At 39.1% G+C, this 12,896-nt stretch overlaps 1 pseudogene; it reads left to right on the top strand.

Moving 5' to 3' along the window:
• The first annotated feature begins 10,121 nt into the window (after positions 1-10,121).
• On the top strand, positions 10,122-12,680 carry LOC149247646 (pentatricopeptide repeat-containing protein At2g13600 pseudogene; annotated as a pseudogene).
• Positions 12,681-12,896: the final 216 nt, after the last annotated feature.

The following is a 12,896-nucleotide window of genomic DNA, read 5'->3' as shown; positions in this document are numbered from 1 at the left end:
ATCATGCAAGGATTATGATGAATTTTATAGAAGGCCATGCCCTTAATTTACCTTACTTTCTGCTAGCAAATCTAAAGAAAATGAGCTCTGTTGTTCAGAAACATGTAGGCTATATTGAATCCCACCTTTATCATCACGGGCTAATTAGAATTCTCATTGAGGATCAATTGAAAAACAGTAACGATACTTGGGAAAAGTTTTTGATCAGAAATCACTTCCAAGAGGTGACTGAAACCTCTGCCAGTAGTTCCCCAAAAATCCCAAAAGGAAGTAGGAGGAGAAAAAGAAATGTTACAGCCCAAGACCTTCCTACAGTAGACACTTAGGAAACTGTTCATGAGGAAGAAGAAGAGGGAACTAGAAATAAAAAGCAGAAAAAGGACAAAGGTAAAGCAACTATTCAAGAGACATATCCATCCCCTGAACCATCAGTAGAAGAAGAGTCTCAAACTTTGGCAGAAAGGTTAGCCCATCTCCAAACTGTTGCCTCAGCAAAGAAACGAAAAGAAAAGAAGAGTGCCCAGAAAGAGAGCACTAGTCCACATGTGAGGAGGAGCAGTAGGCTCAAAGGAAAGAAAGTGACCCAAGAAAAACAATCACACTTTATTGATTTAGGTGAAGGAACACCTGAAAAAGGTCCAGCTCAGCAAGACATTGAGGCAAGTCCTCCACGTGAGGAAAGTCCTTTTCAGCTGGAAAGAGAAAACAGTCCTCCTTTTCAAGAATTTGAGTTCAGGCCGAGACAAACACCTGAGGTAGACTCCACCCAGCAAGAAGCATATAACTACTTAGAGTCCTTGGAACGATCAGTTGCAGGACCAAGCACTACCTTGCCACTTGATGCACAAGTGCAATCTTTAAAACAGGAAGTGTTTGAGCTAGAAGTCCTAAACAGGCACATTAAACAAGAAAATGAAGCATTAAAAGAACAAAGCAAGGTGGACAAAATTGTCCATGACAATACCATGCTTCACTTAGGACTCTGGCAGAAGAAGAACAGAAAATTGAAGAGAAAATGTAAGAAGCTGAGCAGAGCATTGATCAATTTGAAATTCAGGTGTTTAGTCAGAAAACCAAGGACAATTTTAGCAGCAAGGAGAAAGAGAAGAAGGCTAGATGTTTTGGCAGAAGCATCTGAGCACATGGATTGAAAAACAATGACAAAGTTTTGGTTGCATGAGGACATGCAACACCTTCACAGTGGGGGTATGTTGAGCCTCAAACCTGCACTTCTTTACACATCCTCTCAACCTCCTTTTCCTATTCATTTCCTTCTTTTGCCACTCATTCCCTCCATCAAATTGCTCAAATCATTGTATTTTAAGACTTTTTACATGGTTTGCTAATTATGCTAATGACTGTTGTTGGTTTAGAATTTTGGTTCAAAGTGCTGCGTTTCCGCAGCTCACACAGGGTTTCCGCAGCTGATCCCTATTTCCGCAACCAACCCCGGATTCCGCAGCTGTTTTATTAAATGATATGTTCCAGGTGTCCTCCGGGAAGAAGAGCCACATGGGCAAGTTCGTGGAACCAAGGACATGGTGTGTGTCCTTCCAGCTCACCCAAACCGGTCATAAAAACCTGTAGTCAACGAGGAGGCAAATACGGTCAACAGAAGTCATTGGCGGTGGCACGGCTCTGCGTGTTCTGTTTTGGAGCATGTGAAGAACAGGTGGCATCTTCCTTAGCCACGAAGACAGTGGGAAACATGAATCCAACAGCAGATTGAATGCCCACAACGACCGTTGCCTAAATCCGAGGACGCAGCAAGATTACGTGTTTTTACACAGCTGCTTGAATAGCTTAGTTTTCGTTAAGTTAGTTTGCTTTCCTCTGTTATAAATAAAGCGTCTTTGAACGCTGGATAGTTAGTCGTTGTTGTAATCACTTTGTAATTTTGAGCTCCCCATTGTACTTTTACATTTGCTGTCAATACATGAGAAGACTGTTTTACACTTAAGCGTATAACTGCTCCTTGAACCGGCTGAAGTAGGCAGAGGGCCCCTGTTTGCTGAAGCCCTATATAGTAATCTTTAATTTCCTGCATTTCTTTTTCTTGTTTCATGTATAATAGCTGTACAACTGTCTTTTAATTGCTACGTTTTTATTTCTTTTCAACATGTATATTAGCTGTACATAAACTTTGAATTCTGCTGATTTACATTTCTGCACTTTTGTTCATGACTGATCAGTGTGTTATGCAGGTTTCTTAGGCAAGCCCGGGACAGTTTTCTTTCTTTTCTTTTCATAACTAGTGGCATGCGTGATCATCTTGTCTATGTTGCTGACATTCATTGTTTTGCAGTTTTTGATTTTCCTTACTGTCATTTCTTTAACTTGCACTTTACTTTCTGCTCAGTAGTTATCAAGTTGTTCATTTATTGATGGTTCTTTTTCTATAATCAACTAACTTTATTGGAGCCAAAATATCACTTAGTGCAACTTGGTTTATTTTGCTTTAAGACTCACATTACTGACCTGTTCATAATTGTTCTCACATGATTAAGAAAAGGTTAAAATAGTGTGATTTGTCTCACTTAAATTTCACATTGATTAGATTTAAATCAAGAGTTAAAATAGTGTAAAGTAGTGTAAAGTAGTTGTTCTTGCTTTTAATTGAGTTAATATAAATTTCATTTTCATTTTCATCAGCAACAGAGATACTGGGCCGATTCCATTAGTCCTTTATTTGATTTTAAGCTTTGATTTTATTGCAGTTGTTGTTCAAGCTTTCTTGTAGAATACTTTTCAAGTTTTGAAGAAATCATTTAGAGATCACCACAATCATCCACATTTCACTTGCTTTATTACTTCCATCACATCACAGTAGGAAAGATACATTCGAAAACAAACTTAAAAAGCTAAAAACGACAAAAGATTAAGAAAACGGTTATCTAAGTACATATAGTACACCTCACTTCATCAGCTTACGAGCCCCGGGTTGACATTTAAAAGTTGCAATTTAGACTTCACTAAATTGACCAAACAACGATGTAGTGGTAATAGGCTACCTGTATCATGTTGTGAGTACATCAAGGAGGTTCTCACGGTGTATCAAAATTCGTTGAGTCTACATGAAGTCAACATGTTGGCAAATAACTCATGGTAAAAAGTGCCCACTACACGGTACGAAAGGAATGTGCAGTGCCAAGAAGGCAGGTGTAGTGGTAAAGAGTGACAAGCGAGTGTTCAACATTGTGTGAGAGATGTATCTTTTGTCAATTGCTATGTGGTTCAATCACGAGGTGAATTTCTTTAGCTTTTGATGGAGGAAATGGGAGAATGGATGTCATGAGATCGGCCTTGCTGAAGAGCAGCTATAGCACCATGGTTATGATGTCGAATAAAGAGCATTAAAAGAGTTCCTATGGTGTTTGGAAGCTTGTTTGGAGATAGGAGTGGTGTGTTGGAGCTTGATGGGTCAAGGATAAACATGGTTGCGAAGTGGGCAGATTGCATATAAGCTAGCACTAGTGCTATGTGAAAGGCCTTCAAATTCACTACCACTGACAGGTAGGAACAAGAGAAAATTTAGGCCGCGTTGTAGGCAACACATCAAGTTATGATCATTATGTAGACATTTAGGTCCATAAAATCCAGTCGTAACTTTTGGCGCAATGAGTCAACACTCTCTCACAATTATGTGATACTGCGTGGACGAGGAATGAGGCACATGTGGGTTGTAAGGGTGTGCAAGGAATGGTCATACTAATTCCTCTATAGTGAATTTTGATCGTTGAGATGACCTGGAAACATTGGAATGGTGGGCTATACTACAACACAAAGAGAGAGATTCGCAGTTGGGAGAAGAATGTGCAGCATCTAGACAAGGTGCACAAGACAAAGTGACAAGGTTATCGATGAAGCAACAGAGGTATGGGTTCTGATTTTTCATGAAAATGTATATTTCCCATATAAACAAAGGGTCACCAAATTCCAAGGATAATCGGCCCAAGAATGTACCCATCCTAAGAATTAACCGAAGAGTGTACCCATCATCATGGTAACAATGGTGATAGCAACCCCAAGACATTTGTTTAGAATGCAATTAATGGCTTATACATTGTTATTATCACCTATTATAGAGATTTGTTGTTGTGGTGTGTGTTACACAAATACACTGCATTCCTAGCGGGAGGGCACATAGTAGTAGGGAATTCATTGCTTCTGTGTGGCAACAAATTGTGTCAGAGGGCCTCCATCTTAAAATGAGACCGAACCCAAAAATATTTAAAATTTTCTTACAGGCCAGTTTGTTTTGTGTTCATATTGTTGTCCATTTTATTTTTTGGTTCATGTAGAACCTATAGCATAGAAATGAAATTTTGGCAAAGTAAGGCTCCCATAAGGTGCTACTAACTGGTCCTCATCAAACCAGTTGGCACACTACAATTTTCTAGACGCCCGGAACAATAGAAGGTTCAGGAAGAAGAGACAATTTTATAGACAAAGACTCCAACCCACCAACAGAGTCCAACAACACTGGTAGTAATAGCAGATAGAGTATTCGAGAAGGTGCAGTGGACAAGGATAGCGGAAGAAGGGAGAATAACAAAGAACTAGGTGCAGGTTGCAGTAGGTAGTATAGTAGAGAAGGAGAAAGGAATTAGAGATTTTTTGAGGTCTAAAATGGGCCTCAAAACAAAAATGTACAACCAAGATAAACTTTATGAGAACCAATAGGATTCAAGTTGATGATGTCAACCATGGGGATGATTCACCATTTTTGGAGTAAAAAAGTAAAAATATAAAAAAACAAAAAATAAAGAAAACTACTATTTCAACTCGTATTTTCAACTTATATCCCTATGGTTTTACTCAAATTTCAATAAGGAGAACTCATCGAATACAGAATTTAATTCCTCATCCAAGGAGTACCCATGTTGCATACTTTCAAGGGACCCCACTGCATGAAAAATGAGAAATACATTAAAAAATGTGATAGCAATCACGTTTTTAATGTATTTCTCATTTTTCTTGTAGCATCGTCCATCAAAAGTATGCAACATGGGTACTCCTTGAATGAGGAATTAAATTATGCATCAAACAAGTGCTCTCGCTCGAAATTTGAGTAAAACTGTAGGGAGATAAGTTGAAAATATGAGTTGAAAAGGTAGGTTTTTCTTTCTTCCCTCCAAATGTTGATGATGTAATCTAATCTTATTTTGCTATTTCCATTATTATTTTATAATATTCCTTAGGATGCCCATTTTAGACCTCAAAATTTCTCTAATGGGGATCTTGCAAGCAGGAGACTGGGATGCGCAAAAAGGAAGCAATGTGCAAGGAAGATGCACATAGTAGGGTAGAATAGGGAAGCAACTTGTAGTTCAGTATTCAAAGGAGGATTTGGATCACGCCACAATAGCGCCAGTAAGCATGGATCTCTGCCTGCAGCTAGCTTGAGGACAAGCCAAGATTTTGTGTCGGGGGCCTGTTGTGGCTTGAATATAACCATTAAAATATTTAATGTAAGATATGAATACAAATACAAAAGACATGTAATGAATGAAATGTAATGACACGAAATGAAATTGAAATGCCTTAAGATGTGGAGGGAAAAGTTGTTACTAGTTATTTTAAGGAAAATATTAAAATATTCCTCCCATACTCTTAGGGTTAGGTATTTTTTTGCGGGAGTTGAATAAGTATTGAGGGTTGTCTCTTTGGGTCTTGAGTGTGTTGCAAGGGCTTCTTTAAGTGTGTGAGAGGAGCTTGAGAGACAAGACAACCTCCTTTCCATGGCAGCAAGGAGGTTTGCACATTTTGTAACTAGCGTTTATGCTAACGGAGGAGTTCAAATTCGAGTATTATGTGGGTTATTTTCAGCAGTGATATGTGTCTATTTTCGATTCTATGAGTTTATTTGCAGCAACTTATGTTTAATTTCAACATTTTAATGGAGGATTCTAGTTACTAGTTTTGTTTGTTGTCCATAGAATGTGCATATTGTAGATTCTTGTGTTTTGTTTCTGCAATGAGTTTTTAATTGTTGCACTTAGTTTTTAGTTTCAGTGTTTGTTTTGTTTTTATTTTGTTGGCCCTCCTGGCCAAAGGTGCCAACACATGCTCTATTAAGGACAAGATTTTTGAAATTTGAGAGTTGCAAGAGGAGATCATTTCTATGATCTATGTTACTATGTCTATCAGATTGTTGGAAAGTTGAGGCTACTTTGGTCAACTATCCTCTAAAAACAAGCATCCGTTGAAAATGTGATCTATGGTTTCTTAATGATTTTTGCACATATATAAATAATAGGGGTCTTGAAAGCCTTTGCATTGTATGTGATCCCATGTTAAAGATCTCCTTCTTACTAGCATCCATAAAAAAATGTGTTACTTTTGGCCACAAGTTTGTTTTCCAAACGCAGGACCAAATTTTCTCTTTTGGAAATTGATTGAATGTGAAGGCTAAAGAGTAAGCTTCCTTGACAAAGAAATTCCTAGATAGCTAGTATCCCCACCTCAACCTATATATTCCAACCCGGATTGGGATATTCCTCTAGTGCAGGTCTTCTTCTGGGACCATTCAATGTCGGGTATCTTGAAGTCCCAATCTTCTTTATTTTTCCCCACATGCTAGTTGGAGTTTCCTTCCCGAGTTTTCCAATATTGTGCCACTTGAGTAAGTCCCTTACTTTTCATTAGTGCAACTAATTGGAAGCATTGGTCTAGAGTGTTCAATTTTGGAAATTACTACCAAGAATCATCCCAAAACTTGGCCATGTCTCCATTTTGAATTTCCCAGAAGAAATGGTGTTGAATAGCCCAACGTGTTGTGATTGTTGTGCAGTTTGGTAGCCAAGCTTGTGCTTGGACTGTTTTTTCCATTCCATATGGTTTCCATAGATATACACCTCCCTGAACCCACCTCCACCAAATTTTGGCACACAGTACTTTGCTTAGCATCTCAGGGTCCCTCAGACCTAGACCTAGACTTCCCCTTTGTTTGGGTAAACATATATTATCCCAAGCGACTAGTGCCCATTTTCATTCTCAGGTGGCTCCACCCCATAAAAATGATCTATATAGGTTACAGATTGATCGAAGGACCCCCTTAGGAGCAGCCAACATAGACATTCTATAAATGGGGAGAGGCTGCAGAACAGACTTAAGAAGGACCAAATGGTTGGCTATATTAAGGGTGTTAAAGGTTCAAATATCTAATTTGGATGAGATTTTTTCTATTAGGTATTGTCAATTAACATTTTTCAGGGAATTATCAACAGGAGGCACACCCAAATAGATAACTAGAAGTGAGAAACATTGGAAGCCAAGTATTCTAGCGAGGAGGGCTTGAGTACGTGGGTTGGTGTTGAAGAAGAAGACTTGCAATTTTGAAGGATTGATTGTGGTGCCCGAAGCAAGTATAAAACCATCCAGAATTCTCTTGATAGCCTGCACTTCTCAAATCATGGGCACACCCATTAACATTGTATCATCAACAAATTGTTGGTGCCCAATGGAGTATGTGGTTGTTTAACGTTATTCCTTTCACTTCACCTTTGTGCATAGCCACTTGCATGTGTGGACCTAGACCTTCAATGTCCAGGACAAAGAGGAATGGGGAAGGGGGGTCCCCTTTCCATATACTGTGAGAAGGATTAAATCTTGATGAGAGCAAGTTATTTATTAGAATGGATTAAAGGGGGAGGAGAACAAAGGCGCTACATATATCATCCATTCTTCATCAAATCCAAAGGCTTTTAACACATGAAATAAGTAGGACCAATTTAATTTATTAAAATCTTTTGAGAAGTCAAGTTTGACTATCATACCTTCCACCTTCTATTTTTTCATGGAGTGAATTAGCTCATGGGAAACCACTATGCCATCCAAGATTTGTTTGCCCTCCACATAGTCAGACTGCTCTTTTGAAATGAGAAAGGGGAGTAGAGGCTTCAATCTATTGGTGATAATTTTAGACAGGATTTTCTAAATGACGTTGTAGAGAGAAATTGACAAAAATCCACTTGGATCAGCAACTTGATTAGTTATGGGAACCAAGGTGAAGAAAGTGGCATTGAGAGCTGGAAATGAATGAGTCCTCCTTGATTCCTCTACCAATGTCAGGATTTATTTTCCCAAAAAGGACCAGCATGCTTGAAAGAAATTAGAGGTGAATCCATAAGGTCTCGATACTTTATTCTTGGACAAGCCCATGATTGCTTCTTCCACCTCTTGAATGGTGATCTCATGCATCAAAGTTGCATTATGAACCTTTGTGACTATAGGCAACATATGAGCCAATATTTTCCTATTGTTGGAAGGCAATTAGGAGAGGGGTCCTTTAACAGATGCCTACAGAAAGAGGTGATTTCTCTTTCTAGGTCTGAGTGGTTTGTTAGTTGCTTCCCATCAAAGTTCACCAGGGAGAAAAATCCAGTTATGGTAGCGGTGTTTAAGCATAGACTTATGAAAGAAGTGAGTATTTTCCTCTCCTTCTTTGATCTAGTTAACTTGAGATTTCTATTTCCACGTAATCTCTTCTCGCCTCCTTTCTTTCAGGGTGGATAGGATTTTGCTTTCCTAGCTTCCTAGTGCTTCAAAGAAACCCTCAATAATTGCTTGTTGGTGTATCATCTCCATTTGCACCTCTAATTGTATTTTATCTTCAAAGATATTGTTGAACTCCTCATGATTCCATTTTTTAATTTGCACTTTAAGGGCTTTGAGTTTCTATTGAAAGTTGTACATGGGTGAGATGCTCAGTGCTTCAATTTCCTACCAACATTGCTTGGCTTTGTCAACGAAGGAGGGATATGAGAGCCAGAAGCTTTCAAATCTGAAGGGGCGATTCTTTGGGGTTGTTTTGAGGTCGATCTCAAGCAGAATCGGCCAATTATTTGAACCAATGTTGGGAATTATGGATGCTTCCATGAAGAGGTCCTTTTCCATCAAGCTTTTAGAGATTAAAAATCAGTCTAAGAAACATGTAATTTGATGCTTACTTCCTCGTTGATTATTCCATGTGTAGATGCCATTTATTGTTTCAACGTCTGTGGTATGCATTTCTTTTATTGTGTCCTTGAAAAGGTGTGTCTCCTAGTCCAGCCTTCTTATTTTACCCTTTTTCTCCTCCATGGAGGTGAACATATTGAAGTTGTCGCCAATTATGCAATTTTCTTCCTAGTGAAGCTTTTGGAGTTGGAAAGATTGTTGAGGAACATAGTCTTCTTTGTGGCAATGTGAAGGCCATTGACTGGCATTAGATATCCAGATTCTTTGGAATCCATCGGTTGGAATCAACCTACAAGAATTCTTGGGGTTGTTATCCAGTCCAAGAAAACTATTTCCTTGAGGTTCTAGATTACCATCAAAGCTCTTGCATGTCCATTGGCATCAAGAGATTGAGCCTAGTTTCCCTTCCAAAACTTTAGAGTCAAGGAATTCATTTTCACACTTGAACATTCGGTTTCCTATCAAATAACTATACCTGGTTTTTCTTTTTTAATGCGGTCTTTCAAGAGTTACCGCAACTATTCAGGCCCCTTATGTTCCAGGACATGATCTTCATTTGGGGGGGGGGGGGTGTGTGGGAGTAAACAATTGATATCAAGTGAACCTTGCTAGAATTGGCTAGAAATTTTCCAACCCTTTAGATCAATTCTTGCTTGGTTTTCCTCCTCACCTCTTCTCTTCCCAAGCTGGCTTGGTAGAAACCCTAAGCCCAAAAGAATATGCTTTGGAGTCTTGCTTCTTTGAAGGGAATTCCTAATCATTTATAGAGAATTTGACTTTGAGAAAAGATTAATGAAACAAATCCATATATGGATCTATAAGTAAATGAATATATTCAATGAAAAAATATAATTAAAATAATAAATTAATATATAAATAAAAATAAATATATAAAATAATAAATTGTACTTGTATCATGACTTTATGTATGGTGTTTATGGATATTTTAAGTTACTGGAAATAATTTTGAAATCACAAATCTATTGATAAGATTGTGCGAAGCTATCTAATTTTTATGGCTTCAAAATGACTTCCATTCTCAACTCCTCTCCATAAGATTTAAATATGAAATCTGCTAACTAAACCCCATTCAAATAATATTTAAATATAAAATCTGCTGCCTAAGCCCATTCAAATAATGATATTAGAATCATATCAAAACACACTAAAATTGTAATTATCCAAAGCACCTCCCTGTGTGGGGCAACCATGCGGTGTTAAAACAAGAAGAATGACATAAAAGCCATGTTGAGCCTTTCTGAGTGAAACATTTTGTTTCAGTCGATCAATAATGAAGGCTAAACACGATGAATCGGCCGAACCATTTACTGGTCGGCAAGGATCGATACTTGAAAGAAGTACTGGATACCATGAAAACAGGAATCGAGGTAGTAGAGCCTGCAACCTATTCTTTTCTACTGCACCAGTCTGCCAAAATGGGGAATCTCCAAATGGGATATTATGTCCATACTCACATGATAAAAACCGGGGTGAAACAATGCGTATCTCTATGGAACCACCTGGTCAATTTGTATGTGAAGTGCAACGGTTTGATGGATGCGCGCCAAGTGTTTGACAAAATGTCTCACCGAAATGTGGTCACTTGGACTGCCATGATTACAGGATGTGTGCGAAATGGATGTGGGAGTGAAGCTCTGAAACTATATCACCAAATGCAATTTGAATGTATAAAACCAGACCATTTTACATTCTCGAGTGTTGCCAAAACCTGTGGCATGTTGGCAAATCTGGAGGAGGGTAGACGACTACATGAGCTTGTTATCGTGAGCGGGTTTCAGTCTAATGTTGTCGTGGGCAGCGCCCTGCTGGATATGTATGTGAAATGTGGAAGTTTGGAGAATGCGCGCCAAATATTTGACAAAATGTCAGAACGAAATGTCGTGTCTTGGAATGCCTTGATTGCAGGTTATGCAAAGAGTGGGCTCCTAGATGAGGCCTCAAGATTGTTCTGGCGGATGCCTGAAGTCGACCTTGTTTCATGGTCAGCTATCATTGATGGATATGCACAGAATGGAAATGACGAAGTGGCCTTAAAACTGTTCTTCCAAATGCAATCTTACGGTTTAAAGGCAGACGAATTCATCTTGACGAGTGCTCTGGAAGCATGTTCTGGATTAGCTGATTGGAAACAGGGGAAGGAGGTCCATTCCAAGATTATCAAAACTGGTTTTGATGCAGATGTGGTCGTTTCAAATGCCATGATTGATATGTATGCGAAATGTGCATGCATGAAAGATGCACGCCAAGTATTTGACAAAATACCTACAAGAGATTTGGTTTCATGGAATGTAATAATTGCAGGTTATGCCCAGAATGGGTACTTTGACAGAGCTTTGAAACTTTTGGGTAAAACTCCCCAACCAGACATAGTCTCGTGGAATGCATTAATTGCAGGATATGCCCAGCATGGGCAAGGTCACGAAGCTTGGAAACTCTTTCATAGAATAAGAGAAGGCGAATTAGAACCTGATCAGTTTACCTTTGCCAGTGCTCTTGGTGCTTGCAGCAGCTTAGGAGCTCTAGACCATGGTAAGCAAATCCATGCCCTTGCTCATAGAACTCCAGTTGGATTTAATGTAGTTGTAGGGAATGCCCTTGTTGGTATGTATGCCAAATGTGGAAGTATAGATGATGCACAGAAAGTCTTTGACACAATGTATGAGCGAAACGTGATCTCATGGACTACCATGATCGTGGGATGTGCTCAGCATGGTCAAGGCAAGGAAGCCCTTGAACTGTTTGATCAGATGCTGCAAACAGGTATAAAACCAAATGAGATCACCTTGGTTGGTGTGCTCACTGCGTGCAGTCATGCAGGCCTAGTGGATAAAGGTTATTACTACTTCAACTCTATGAATACAGAGCATGGCATTACCCCTAGATTAAATCATTATACCTGCATGGTTGACCTTATTGCTCGTGCTGGATTTCTGGATATGGCACAGGAGTTTATCAATAAATTGCCAATTGAACCCGATGCTGCCATATGGGGATCTTTGCTAAGCGCGGGCAGGATCCATGGTAATATAGAGCGAATGATGCATGCAGCAGAGTGCTTGCTTGAGTTTAAACTACAGGATGCAGGAACCTATGTGCTTTTGTCAAACATTTATGCTGCCGCAGGCATGTGGGATGATGTGGCTAGGGTGAGAAAATTGATGAAAGATAGAGGGGTCAAAAAGCAGCCTGGATGCAGCTGGATTGAAATTAGAAACAGGACGCATTCATTTGTTGTTGGAGACAGTTAACACACTCAAAATGAGGAACTGATGAAATGTTGAGGAATTTGAATTGGTAAACAGAGGCTGTAGGATGTCTGCCCAAACCAAGAATTTTACTTCATGATGTAGAGGAAGAATAGAAGGGGTAGTGGCTTTTCAACAAAGCAAGAAGCTGGCCATTGTTTCTGTTCTCATGATGATATATCTCCAGATAACTTGTGACATATAAAGAAGATTAGGTTATGCGATGATTCCTACATTACGACCAAGATCATTTCTGAGATTAAGGTTTAGGTTACTAATTGCCTGCATTGACGTCCTCCTCTAGGATTGCTGTGCAAGAAATTACCTTTCAGCATGCCACTATTCCCATTATTTCAAGAATAGTCTTCTTGTGGGACTTAATTGGGAATGTGAGTGCATCGAGATCATTAAGTATTGATTGCCTTTGTCAATATGCTTGAAGCTTCAGAACAACTTCCAGCAGAGTGGTTTTAAGGCATTTGAGTTTTCCTATTTTTATGTAACCAAACACCTGTTTAGGATCTGATATACGCTGGCGTGGATCAGGTTGACACTATCTCATGCATATAGCAAGTTTGTGTGAGAATGAAGGGATGTTTTCTGCATCCTATGTTTGTTGTGCTGAGAGGCACCTTTCAGCATGCCACTATTCCCATTATTTCAAGAATA

The sequence above is a fragment of the Pinus tabuliformis genome, chromosome 7 (assembly GCF_031772625.1).
Source record: "Pinus tabuliformis cultivar Carrire ecotype Pingquan chromosome 7, CPIR1, whole genome shotgun sequence".
Taxonomy (NCBI): domain Eukaryota; kingdom Viridiplantae; phylum Streptophyta; class Pinopsida; order Pinales; family Pinaceae; genus Pinus; species Pinus tabuliformis.
Note: the sequence above shows the minus strand (reverse complement) of the source record. Positions and strands in the feature narration are given on the sequence as shown.